Source organism: Sorex araneus, chromosome 5 (assembly GCF_027595985.1).
Source record: "Sorex araneus isolate mSorAra2 chromosome 5, mSorAra2.pri, whole genome shotgun sequence".
NCBI classification, from domain to species: Eukaryota; Metazoa; Chordata; class Mammalia; order Eulipotyphla; family Soricidae; genus Sorex; species Sorex araneus.
In genome coordinates this window covers 170,695,685-170,707,850 of record NC_073306.1, presented here as the reverse complement: position 1 = coordinate 170,707,850, position 12,166 = coordinate 170,695,685, and the positions used below count along the sequence as shown (strand labels likewise).

The 12,166-nt window shown below is 50.5% G+C and overlaps 1 protein-coding gene across 2 annotated transcripts in view; it reads left to right on the top strand.

Moving 5' to 3' along the window:
• The window catches only part of RELL1 (RELT like 1), a 64,639-nt gene that overhangs the window by 19,657 nt on the left and 32,816 nt on the right, over positions 1-12,166 (top strand). The window lies entirely within an intron of this gene.

The window sequence follows — 12,166 nt, the reverse complement described above, 5'->3', positions numbered from 1 at the left end:
AATTTGGACACTGTTCTCTTTCTTTCGTAGATGAGGAAGGCAAAGCACAGGGAAATAAATGGGCTTTCCTGAGGTCTCAGAGCAGGGAAGGGCATTGCATGAATATAGTCAGGCCGAGGAAAATCTGCCTCTGGCTTCTATTTTCCCCGGGCAGCAACTGCGCTGGGGTTGATGCTTGGAGCCGCAGATCACAGGACTGGTAGTACAGGGAATGATAATGGACTTGGCTTGCACGCAGCTGATCCTTGGGTTTGATCCCGGCCACTGCATAGCTCCCGAGCATTGCCTGGTGTGACCCCCGCCCCCGCCCAAGTCAGATGCTGGTCACTCCCAGATGACCTTGACTCACACTTTGTTCTTTAAAGTGTCCATTTCTAAGGTGGGTTCAGTAAAAACAGTTTCTCAAAGTTGTTACAATGAGGGGAGGGGAGAGAAGGAGACAGAAAGAGAGAGAGAGAGAGAGAGAGAGAGAGAGAGAGAGAGAGAGAGAGAGAGAGAGAGAGAGAGAGAGAGAGAGAGAGAGAGAGAGAGAGAGAGCCAGAACAAGAGCAAGAGGTGAGAGACACAGAGAGAGGAGAGAGAGACAGAGACAGAGACAGAGACAGATAAACAGAGCAAGAGAGCAAGCAAACCCCCAGAAGCACTCAGCCGAAGTTTGCAGCTGTGAGCAGCTGGAGGGAGAGAGGCTGACCCTCCCAGAAAGTGGGAAGGTGGTTTTGGTGACGCCCCCACCCACCTCACTCTGGGAGGCTCGGCGCCTCCTGTCTGGGCCCTGCTTCCTTTCTGAGCCACCCGAGCTTGTCTCCTGGGGGCTCCGAGGCCCCTTGTTCGTGGCCGTGGCACCTTGATGCTGTTTTCTGCACAGTAGTGGGAACTGCTGGGCAGATGGTGCCCAGGCCTGGCCTTCCGCACCCTCCATCCCTGGAAGCTCCAAATGGTCCCTGTTCCTGAGCCGCCCCCCCCCCCCCCCCCCACACACACACACCGCCGCTCTGGCTGGTTCTGCTGGCCGCAGGCCATGTGGCCCGTCCTCTCTCCATGGGGCTGCTTAGGGTCTGCCTTTTGCCTCTCAGCTGCCTCCCAGAGTTCAAATGATATTTCTTCTCGCCCCGGCCCGGGTGGGAGGGCGGGCAGTGTGCCAGATGGGGCAGGCAGCCCCGACCCCCTCCTCTGCTCAGTTTGGAATGTGTTGGGTCCCGGAAGTCCAGTGTCCAGAGTTGGCCTTGGTGCTCGTGTGGCCTCTGTGGAATCTCCGTTCAATGGAACTTCCTGTGGCTCATGATGGTCATAGCCGGACCGTGCCGGGCAGTCGCCGGGCCCCAGTGCCCCCTGCTTACTTGAGACTTGGCTCTGCTGCTTTGGGTTTAGCGGTACTCACCCGCAGTCCGGAGACTTTACATATAATCTTTTTTTTTTTTTTGCTTTTTGGGTCACACCAGGCGATGCTCAGGGGTTACTCCTGGCTCTGCGCTCAGGAATTACTCCTGTTGGTGCTCGGGGGCCCATATGGGATGCTGGGAACCGAACCCGGTTGGCCATGTGCAAGGCAAATGCCCTACCCGCTGCGCTATCGCTCCAGCCCGTCATTATCATCATTCTATACTTTATTATTATTTATTTATACTTTATTATTATTTATGTACTTGGTTTACTTAATTTACTTACTGGTAAAGTGGGTGTGTAAGTTTGGGGAAAAGCATGTTCTGCATGTTCTGTCTTCCGTTGGTTGCCCCATCCCCCACAATTTCAGCCGTCTGCTGTGGGGGCTTGGAACGTGTCCCCCTGACTGATACCATCTGTCTGGATACATGGCTTGTCTACCTCAGGAAGGAATCTATTTATGTTTGTAAAACCCCTTGGAATTTGGCAGAGGAGGAGGGTGTGAGTAAGCGCATGGGACATTCTGTCCCACCGAGTAGCTTCTCAGCCAAACTGCTCAAGTTACGGGGAAAGTGGACACCCGACTAGCTACCCTGAGCCCTTCTGGAGACACCCCCCCCACCACCCCGCCAGCCTCCCATGCCCGGCAGCAGGTGTTTTAGGGGCTCCCACTGAGGTCAGGGCGGTGGTCGGGACGAGAGGGCCACGGCAGACCGCCTTTCTCTGTACTGGGGAGCAGGTGCGTTTCTGCAAGTTTTGTGTCCTGCAAGCTCTGGGTGTGGCCGGCGTGGCCAGTGTCGAGTGCTAGTGCGAGACCCAGAGGCTCCTTCTGCCCCCGGCTCTCTCTGCGCTCTCCTTACACCACGATTCACTGGCACAGTAAACATGTGGCACCTGCGCAGCCACCTCACTGGGACTAGAGGTGGCAGGTAAAACACCATGATTCACCGGAGAGCATTTTATATAGTACCCCGTTTTCGCACAGTGGGGAGGGCGTTTGCCTTGCATGTGGCTGACCCAGGTTCGATTCCTCCGTCCCTCTCGGAGAGCCCGGCAAGCTACTGAGAGTATCTCACCCGCACGGCAGAGCCTGGCAAGCTACCCGTGGCAAATTCGATATGCCAGAAACAGTAACAGCAAGTCTCACAATGGAGATGTTACTGGTGCCCGCTCCAGCAAATCGATGAACAACAGGATTACAGTGATACAGCGATACCCCTTTTTCAAATAATACTGGCAGAATTTTCTTTTCTTTCTCTCTTTTTTAAAAAAGTCACAGAATGGTCGCACTTCAATTTTTATATTTAAAAAAATTGATGTAAAATCTGAGACAGTCATGCATTAAAATATAGGTAATAACGTGAAAGTCACTTTGATAAAAACTTTTACATCTTGTCATGTCTCTAGCCAGTGAGTAGGATTGCAGAGTTTCTTTTCTCCCCTGGCGACAGACCAGACTTAAAACCCCCAAGCTCGGGGTGGAGATAAGGTGGCTCTGGGTGGGGGTAGAGGGAGGGAAACTGGGACGTTGGTGAAGGGAAACATACACTGGTGAAGGGACGGGTGTTGGAGCACTGTATAACTGAAGCCCAGTCACGAACCACTTTGTAACTGTGTATCTCACTGTGATTCAATTAAAAAAAATTGTACTGTAGCACTGTCTTCTCGTTGCTCATCGATTTGCTCGAGCAGGCACCAGTAACGTCTCCATCGTGAGACTTGTTACTGTTTTTGGCATATCGAATACACCATGGGCAGCTTGCCAGGCTCTGCCGTGCGGGTGGGATGCTCTCGGTAGCTTGCTGGCTCTCCAAGAGGGATAGGGAATATCGAACCCGGGTTGGCTGTGTGCAAGGCAAACGCCCTACCCGCTGTGCTATCGCTCCAGTCCTACAAAATTAAGTACTCTTAGAAAACTTTGAACTTAATTAGCTAATCAAGGTTATTCTCATGGAAGTAAAAGAACCAAGGAAACATAATATTGTTGTTTAATCTGTATATTCTGTATGTTTGACCTCTAGAGGTCAATATAATCATGCTCTTTATCATGAGCTAAAACAGAAAAAAAAATTGTTTGCTGTAAAAACCTCAACACTCTTCATGACTTTCAACACTCTTCATGACTTTCAACACTCTTAATGACTTTTAATTAAAAAAAAAATTAAAAAAGATAGTGTCATGTGATCCCCTAAGCATCACAGGGTGCACCTCCCAAGGCCCCAGGCATCACCGTGTTGGGTCAGGTGACCTGACATGCTGCCACGGCGGAGGAGAAACAGGAGGAGGGGGAGATCGGCCTGTGCTCTGAACGGCTGTGTCGGATGACATCCGTCTCCCTCGCTTACACCCTGCCCCGAGAAACCCCTCCTGGGCCTCATTCTTGGGGCCCCTTCTGTGTTCTGTGTTCTGGCCGTGCCTTTTCAGGCCACTCCCAGGGCTGAACTTGGAGCAGGCCAGGTGTGGGGAGAGGCCAGGTCCCCTGAGCCTTAGACACCTGAATACAGCCCATTGTGGCAGGCGCTCTGGAAGACTCAGGAAGAGTCTAGAAGCCGAGATCTTAGGCTTCTCCAAACACAGGGATCCTAAAGTGTGTCCCCTCCTGGGGACAGCTGTGAATATTGTCTTTGTTTGGACTTTTGGTACCCTGGGGAAGCTGGTGTTTGCTGAGGGAGTTTCTTGGCCTTGTAAGAGCTTCGGATTGGAAAAGGGACCCCGTTAGAGAGGATGCTGGGGACTTTCTCGAACCCTCTACTGGAGCCCGCGATGGCATGTATGTAGGATTTCTATTTTTCTTTGTAATTACCTTTGTTTATGTTGAGGTCACTCGAGTCTCGGTCCTTTGTTCTGGTGGTAGCTTGGGCTTCTAGAGGGATTTCAGTCCGTTCCTCAACCATTTGCCTGTCAAGAATGTCCCCCTTTTGCCCAGTCGAATCCAGCTCTTTTACTTGGCACCCAGTTTGAAGCCTCCTTTCTTCCTGGTCCCGTGACTCACTTCTCAGCTTCTCTGCTCGGGGCGGGCCCCAGCACCTGCTAGGGGACAGCCGTGCTCCTGGCACTTGCCTTTTGAGTAGCTGAGTTGGAAACATTTTTCTATTGAAAATAATTTGACTCCCACAAAGGGTATTTAGACCCATGATAAAATGAAACTTCAAGAATTGTTGTTTTTTTAAAATAGAGAAATCGATCTAATAATAATAATAAAACGGACTGCCGGATGCTACTCGCTCAGTCAGTCATCATTTGGTCATCTTCCCCCCTCTGCCCTGTTTCATCTGCCTACTTTTATTTCCTGAGTGATTTAAAATCAAATTGCAGACATTGTTACATCTCACCCCAAAATACCTCTGACGTAAACCTGCAGGATTAAGGACTTCCTTCTGACATAACCACAGTGCCATTATCTACCTAAGAAAACAAATAGTCTCCAGTGTTGACTTACCTAGTTTCCTCAATTGTTCTCAAAATATCCTTTATTACGGGTTGATGGTTTTTCATTATTATGATTTCAAGCCAGTTTTTCATTATTATGATTTTGAACCGGTTTTTCATTATTGTGATTTTGAACCATTTTTTTCCCTTTATTATTATTTTGAACCAGACCCAGAAGTGTGTGTACCGCATCTGGTGGGGTTCATTCTAACGAAAGCTGGACCGCCTGGCTAAAGCCGTGTGGAACCCTGTGCAGAGCGGGGAAGGAGCGTTTGTGACACCTGCAGTGCTGGATGACTTTTTCTTGCCCCCCACTTCCCTGAACACTGCCTCCAGGCCCTGGTGCTTCTGCTCTCTGACACCCCTCAAGGTGGGGCCAGTCTCAGTGAGGTGTGAATTGGCGGCTCAGAAAAAAATGGCAAAAAAAAAAAAAGAAAGAAAAGCTGCATTTCCCCCCCACCCAGGAATCTCCCTTTTTTTTTTTTAACTTAACCACATATTTTCATATGACATTTATTCACTGATAAGTATGTAAGCCGTGCTTGTCCCCAAACCATAAATTAGATTTTATGTCAGTTTTCCTCAGAGACTATAATGGAATCCTTCCCACTTTTTTCTTTTTCTTTTTTTTTTTTTACTTGAATCAAAATGAGATACACAATTACAAAATTGTTCAAGATTGAGTTTCAGTAATACCATATTCTAACACCCATCTCTTCAACAGTCTACATTTCCCATCGGCAATGTCTGCAGTTTCCTTACTACGACCCTGTCCCCGCCCCCACCCCCACCCCCAGACTACTTCTATAGCAGACTCTCTCTCTTTTTCTCTTTTCTCTTTTCCTTTTTTTCCCCAGGAATTCTCTTGGCCACTTATTCCTGTAATCAGCATTCATAGCCACTTGTGTGTGTGTGTGTGTGTGTCCGCGCTCCTGTGTCTTGGTGGCCATTGAAAGACTTTGACAAAGAAAGGTCACAGAATGACTGGGCCTCGTGGGTGGCCGGGGTTTCTCCAGGGTGGCTGGACTCGGGGCGGGCTGGTTCTGCCTGGGTGCCCCTCCTGGTTCAGTCTCAGCTGCAGGGAGGGTATGACTGCCCGGATTGTCCGCAGGAAGTCGAGCTCTTTGTAGATTCACTTCCCTGTCCATGCATCTGCTCACTCCCTGCCCTGGAAGCCTTTCAGGTGTCTCTGGGCAAACACGGGTCTCCGTAACGGACAGGGCCGGGCCGGGCTGGAAAGCCCCGTCTAGCTCTGGCCAGCAGCTGGGGGTGATTCCACGCTGGGGATGTGCCTGGGTGCTACCTCCTCTGGCCTGCACGGGAAGTGGAAATCATTGGAAGAGATCTTGTTTTCTAGAATGTGCTTTGCTTCCTCCCTTTTATTGGCTTAGGGAATTGGTGTCTAAAACCATGAAGGCAGGAAGTTGTTTTTGTAGGAGCTAGTTAATCGGCTCCACCCGAGGAGGGGCGCCACGCGCTTTGTGCACTACTTCAAAGTGCCGTTGTGGAATAGGCTGGCCTCGGGTTCCAGCCGTGCGCTTCCTGGTTGTGTGACGTGTGCGTGCTAGTTGCGTGGGCTAGTTGTGACTTTGTGTGTGCTAGTTGTGTGACTTTGGGTGAGTGACAGATTCTTAGGAGGCTGGGGGACTTTATGTCACTTGCCCCAACTCTCTCCTCTTTTTTTTTTTTTTTTTTTTTTGCTTTTTTGGGTCACACCCAGCGATGCTCAGGGGTTACTCCTGGCTTTTGCACTCAGGAATTACTCCTGGCGGTGCTTGGGGGACCATATGGGATGCCGGGGATCGAACCCTGGTCGGTCGAGTGCAAGGCAAACGCCTTACCCGCTGTGCTATCGCTCCGGCCCCAGCCAACTCTCTGCTCTTAATGATAGTCCTCAGTTCAGTGTTGTGTGCTCTGGAACTTTCTCTTGGAGTCTGTAGCCTTTGGGTGCAGTCACCTATGAATGCTTATGGCAGCCTATCAGATCTGGGCGTGTGTTACTGCTGATGAGTTTGTCAGATTAGGTTTCACAGGTTTCACAGCGAAGTGCACTGTAAAGTTGTCTTAGGAGCCTTTAGAGTTTTGTCCCGAGAGCACGGGAGGACAGGCTCAGGTTTCTGTCTCCAGGAGCTTCAGTGTATGGGGCTGGCGACAAGGCTGGGGACATGGGATGCTGAGAACCACAAGGTTCCGCTTGTCGTTTCTGAGCTGAGCCAGCTGAGGCAGAGAGGTGGAATGACTTGGTTAGATCACAAGGGTAGTGAGTAGCCAAGCCGGACGAAGGAAAAACCTTTTGAAAAAGCCGTGTCTATAGAAAGATTGCACTCTGTGGAATATAAAATAACAGAGTGGGAGACTGACACCCAAGAGTAGTAGAGATAAGGACCAGGAGGCCTGCCCCACAGCTTGGAAACTGGCCTCACATGCTGGGGGAAAAGGCAGCTGAGATAGAGAAGGGAACACCAAGTAGAGGATGTTGGGAGGACCCATTCGGATTGGAAGATGCAAACTGAAAGTAGACTACAGACTGAACATGATGGCCACTCAATACCTCTATTGCAAACTACAACACCCAAAAGGAGAGAGAACAGAAGGGAATGCCCTGCCACAGAGACAGGGTGGGGTGGTGGGGGATGGGGTGGGGGTGGTGAGAGGGATATTGGATCATTGGTGGAGGTGAAAGGGCACTGGTGAAGGGATGGGTAAACGATCACTGTATGAGTGAAATGCAAACACAAAAGTTCCTAAGTTTGTAACTGTACCTCACAGTGATTCTCTAATAAAAAATTAAAAAAAAAAATCATAACTAAAAAAAAAAAGCCATATCTAGTGATCTTAAGTAACTGAGACCCCAGCTAGACTGCTCTAGGTTATTCTAGTCAGTGTTTGCTTATTAAAAAGAAAAAAGTGTGTGTGTGTGTGTGTGTGCGCGCGTGTGCGCACGTGCACACATTTGCTCTGTGTGTGTGTGTGTGTGTGTGTGTGTGTGTGAGAGAGAGAGAGAGAGAGAGAGAGAGAGAGAGAGAGAGAGAGAGAGATTTCCCTACCCCAGTGGGTATGGGTGACATACCAGCCCTGGCCTTTCCCCCTCGCAGTGGCTGTTCCCTCTCCGGGCAGAGCCGCTGCTGGTCTCGTACACTGTTTCCTGACGAAAGAGGACTCGCTGTCAGTACCGCTATGAAGTACGGTGCATGAGTGCTTGGGAAAGGTCACTAGGTTCTGACTGTTGTCTGCCCCCTGATGTTAGCCGCTCCTGGGGGGCGTAAGGAGAGCTGTGCCCCTGCCATTCCCTCCGCTCCTCCACCCAGGCGCCGCGGAAACTGAGGAACTTTGGGGAAATGAGGAGAAGATGGAGCGTGGGGAATGGCTGTGTCTCAGGGCTCCTGCTTCCCCGTCCTCCTGTCCTTGCTGTCTTTGATCTTTTTCTCTTTTTGCCCCCTTTCTCTGTATTTTTTGTGTTTTGGCCCATGTCCGGCTCTGCCCCCGGGCTTACCCCCTGGTTTCCTCAGGGACCCTCTTTCTCAGTGCGGAAGGGAGAACGCCCGGACCCAGGGCCCTTGTCACGTGCTGGAGGTACTTGAGAAGAGGCGAAGGTCTTGTCTTTCGGGGGGGCCCCAGGCCACCTCCTGCTTGAAGTGGCCCGGGGTTTGGGGGTGGGGAGGGTGGTGGGAGGTGAGGTTGTGCTTGGGTTGCACGGACAGCCAGTGGGGAACTGTTTTGACGCCTGCTGGAGGGCACACCGTTCTCAGCCATGTTCTGCTTTTCACTGCTCTTAGTGGCATCTCACTGCTGCGTTAATAGTGAAATTATTGGCACTCAGCATTGGAGAGCCTTGAGTCTAAGCTGTGAAATATGGCCATAAACCAAGATTTTGCTTTTTGGGGGATGGGCGGAGTGGTGGGCGTTGGGGCCATACCTGGCAGCGCTCAGGCCTTACTCCGAACTCAGCACTCAGGGCTCACTCCTGGCGGTGTTGGGGAACCGTGTGCAGTGCCAGGGGTCTGACTGGTGTCAGCCACATGCAGAGCAAGCCCCGTAAGGCCCCTGTACTATCTCAGTGTTGTAGAGATGGAACCGGAGTGTCCAACAAGGGGCCTGTGGCTCCTCAGAGACCAGCAGCTTCTGCTCTGTACGTTTCTCTGGGTGCCTGCACCTCCCGCTGCTTTGGTCCATCTGGCAGGCGTTTGTCACGTGGGGGCTCAGAAACACTTTAATGTGTTCAGTGCAACTGAAGAGTAAAATTTTAATTCAATTTTATTATAATTGGCATAAACTTTAAATAGCACTTGTGACTGGTGTCTAGTATATTGTCTAGTACACTTGAGGGTGTATTCACACAATCGCACACAGATGTCCATAGGCATTATGTATTTTCATTTCAGGTTTGACGGCACGCCTTTGGCCGCACTCGGCAGTGTGCGGGGCTTACTTCGGGCTCTGCTCTCAGGGATCCCTCCTGGCAGGGCTTGGGGCACTGTATCGGGTGTCAGGAACCCAACCTGGGTTGGCCGCTGCTAGGCAGGTGCCTTACCCGGTGTGCTATCTCCCCGACCCCAAATTCAAGCATTACTTTAATCGAAAACTTTGCCTTGGCTTTTCTTTGTGAGCCTGTGTTCTCTCTTGAACACGTGTATTTTTCTCTCCTCTCATATTTCTCTAAGTAAATGTCTTTTGGTAAAAATTATTTTGCTTTACTAAAAAAAGAGAAAGAAAAAACTTTTTATAGTTCCTTTTATAACTCTAAACAGTCAGGTTATATGTCTACATTTTGTGTGCATATATCTAGATTCTTAATTTTAGAAATCAGAAAAATGTATAGAATGTATAAAGATTGTACATAGAGGGGCTGGAGCGATAGCACAGCAGGTAGGGCATTTGCCTTGCACGTGGCCGGCCCGGATTTGATTTCCAGCATCCCATATGGTCCCCTGAGCACCGCCAGGAGTAATTCCTGAGTGCATGAGCCAGGAGTAACCCCTGTGCATTGCTGGGTGTGACCCAAAAAGCAAAAAAAAGATTGTACATAGAAAACATAAAATATGAAGGCAGCTTTGTACAGACAGACTGGCAGTTTCTCTCATGTTGAAAGATAATAGGTATTTCTTTGGGAGCGGCAAACTTGGAGGTGCTGTGTACTACTCCCAGTTGGGTGCTCCCGTGGTCTCAGTGCTTTGAGCTCTCTCTCGCCCGAGATCACAGATATGTCCCTGTGGTTTGCACATTTGCTAGAAGTGGTGGAACACCTGGCTTTGTTTCTCATACCCTCCTTCCTACACGCGCTCTTGATTCACCTGGAGCCTCCTGGGAGAGTTTGTGATGAGGCATCGCATTCTGGGTTTCCTGAGCCTGCTGTCTGGATCTCAGTGTGGGAAACCTCGTTTTATCACTGCGAATTTGTAGCCTGAGATTCCCTTGCTGTCCCCTCTGCCGCCCTGGCGCCCTCCCTCTGCTGACAGTTTCCACCTCATTCTGTGCCTGTGGCCCAGCGAGGGGCGGATCCTGCCCGTCTCTGGCACGTTCTTGTGTTCTTTGACCGTTGGCTCTCCTGCTCTAGGCTCCCTGTCTTTCTCTGCCCCACAGCTGCCTGGGGGTGACTCTTCCTGAGAGCTCCCTCTCTCCGTGGCACCTCCGAAGATACGCCGCCCGGCGCCATCTGACGTCTGTCCCCTGGTTCTTTGACTGACTTGAATTCCGCTTTCTCTCAAAGACGCCCCTTCCTGGCTGCTGTGAAGTACATCCTCACTGTCACTCCCCGCCATCCCCCATGTCTCTCTGCCACGTCATTTCTTCCAGTCTCGAGAGATGTGCCCCTGTGTGGACTTGTTTTCTTGACGGTTTCATGTTGCTCCAGCAGGCGCTGACCAAATGCTGTCTCGGTTGTGCACAGAGCCCTTCTTGCAGGAAGAGTTTATTTGCATCCATGAGCAAACGAGTAAATGCACATGCCCGCATTTTAATGTGTATGATCCTGAGTCAAATATCTTGATGCCACTCTTACATTTTCTCTTTTTTGTACTCCAGATTAGTCAGTTTACTAAATTCCACACGCTCCAAGGAGACAAACATGTTTGTCTTGTCTTGCCTTGCCGAGTGATAGATCACAAGGGCCCCTGCCATGCTGCCTGGCAAGTAGGCGAGCATTTACTGTATTGCAGAAGTGTCTTATTTTTGAGGGGGGGTTAAGGGCTATCCCTGGCTCAGTGCTCAGGGGTGACCCTGGGGGTGCTCAGGGGACCATAGGTAATGGCAGAGATGAACCTGAGTTGGCTGCATACAAGGCTAGCTTGCTAGCTTGTTACCCCATATACTGTCTCTCCTGCCGCTGCAGACATAGTCTTGAATATTCCACACATACTCAATTTATTTCATTTTCCTAATAATTCCACTTGCATTTGTTTCACCAGAAAGTTAGGCATGGAGATGGGACATCATCATCCATTGGCAGAGCCTGCACTTAAGCCCTAATCTTCTGAGTTCATTCTCTTGACTACTAAGTAGCCCCTATCATCATCATCATCATCATCATCATCATTTCCTCCTCCTCCTCCTCCTCCTCCTCCTCCTCCTCCTCCTCCTCCTCCTCCTCCTCCTCCTCCTCCTCCTCCTCCTCCTTCTCCTTCTTCTTCCTCCTCCTCCATCTCCTCCTCCTTTTTTTTTTTTTGTCACACACACAGCGATGCTCAGGGGTTCCTCCTGGCTCTACACTCAGGAATCACTCATGACAGTGCTCGGGGACCACATGAGATGCCAGAGATCCATCCAGGTGGGCCCCATGCAAGGCGAGAATCTCACCCACTATCTCTCCAGCCCCCCCGTAATAACCTCTTAATGCTTCTGTGTGCTCTGTGTTGGACCTTTCCCCAAAGCTCTCTGCAGCCTTGCCACTCTGTGTAGAGACTCTGAAATGAAGAAGCAGAGGCTGCCTTGGAGAAGTGAGAAACAAACAATGGGCCAGGGATATAGTTCAGAGATGGCGCACTTGCCTTGCACACGTGAGGCTCTGGGTCTGCTCCCCAACACCAGTCTTTCAACACCACCGCCAGGGGCTGGAGCGATAGCACAGCGGGTAGAGCATTTGCCTTGCACGCGGCCAACCCAAGTTCGATTCCCTGCATCCCATCAGGTCCCCCGAGTAATTCTTGAGTGCATGAGCCAGGAGTAACACACACATTGCCAGGTGTGACCCAAAAAGCAAAAAAAAAAAAAAAACAAACAAAAACAACAAATCACAGAACTGGAAATGCATTGCTCTGGGGTGGGTGAGAAACAGAGACAGGACAGAGACGGGGCCTTTCTGCTGTGGGGCGGCTCCCCCCGGGGCGCAGCCTCCGGAGTCGGCTGATGGGACGTGCGGACG